This window comes from Gekko japonicus, unplaced genomic scaffold, assembly GCF_001447785.1.
Source record: "Gekko japonicus isolate JY-2015 unplaced genomic scaffold, Gekko_japonicus_V1.1 scaffold57310, whole genome shotgun sequence".
In the NCBI taxonomy this organism is placed as follows: domain Eukaryota; kingdom Metazoa; phylum Chordata; class Lepidosauria; order Squamata; family Gekkonidae; genus Gekko; species Gekko japonicus.
In genome coordinates, this window is record NW_015230709.1 from 1 (window position 1) to 764 (window position 764).

General features: G+C 37.2%; 1 long non-coding RNA gene across 1 annotated transcript; it reads left to right on the plus strand.

The window, feature by feature from the left end:
- The first annotated feature begins 31 nt into the window (after window positions 1–31).
- On the plus strand, window positions 32–648 carry LOC107125378. The gene is made up of 3 exons (XR_001483033.1): window positions 32–99; window positions 373–472; window positions 578–648. It is a non-coding gene; the product is annotated as an uncharacterized LOC107125378 (long non-coding RNA).
- The last annotated feature ends 116 nt before the right edge of the window (window positions 649–764 follow it).

Genomic DNA, 764 nt, shown 5'->3' on the forward strand with positions numbered 1-764 from the left:
GCTTAAATCAATGGGAATCTTTTTGGACTCTGGCTTACAATACAGCTGTGATGAGTTTTGGGCCAGTGCTGATGATAGTGCTGCTTCAGATGAAATCAGGTGCTCCCAAATCTTCAAAGTTTTCTACCCGATCTCATTGTCTTTCATTTGCCATCCAAAATACACTGTCCATTTAAAAATGTCTTTACATGTATGAAAGTTGTATATGAGGCATGATAATTATATATTATTTCTCTGATATTTTGTGTTTCTGTGAAAGATGGGGCATTTTACCAGTCCTGGGTTCATTTTTAGCTTGTTTTCTGTATATATTTTCCAACATTTTTAAAAAATAAACTATTCAAATAACTGAATTCTGTTCCATTTTTATAGGAGGTCTGTTATAGAGATCAGCCGGGCACTGAAAGAGCTGTTTCATGAAGCTAGAGAAAGAGCCTCCAAGGCTCTTGGCTTTGCCAAGAGGTTAAGGAAGGTAAAAATTGAAAGGGGTTCTAAATATCATCAGAATTCAGCTGTCTTGACAATCTTAACAGTGCAACCAAATAAAAAAGTCTTTCTCTCATCTTGTTATTGTTAGGACCTTGAAATAGCAGCAGAGTTCACATTGTCTGCTTCGGTGCGTGAGATCCTCGGTGCCCTGAAAACACAACAGTATATGAAGGTAAAATCAGTCTAAAGGCTTAATCTTAAATGATTAAAGGCAGAAGTAGACCAGATATATGACAAGTGGTTTGTCCTGCAGTAGGTTTTGTTACAGCGCCTGT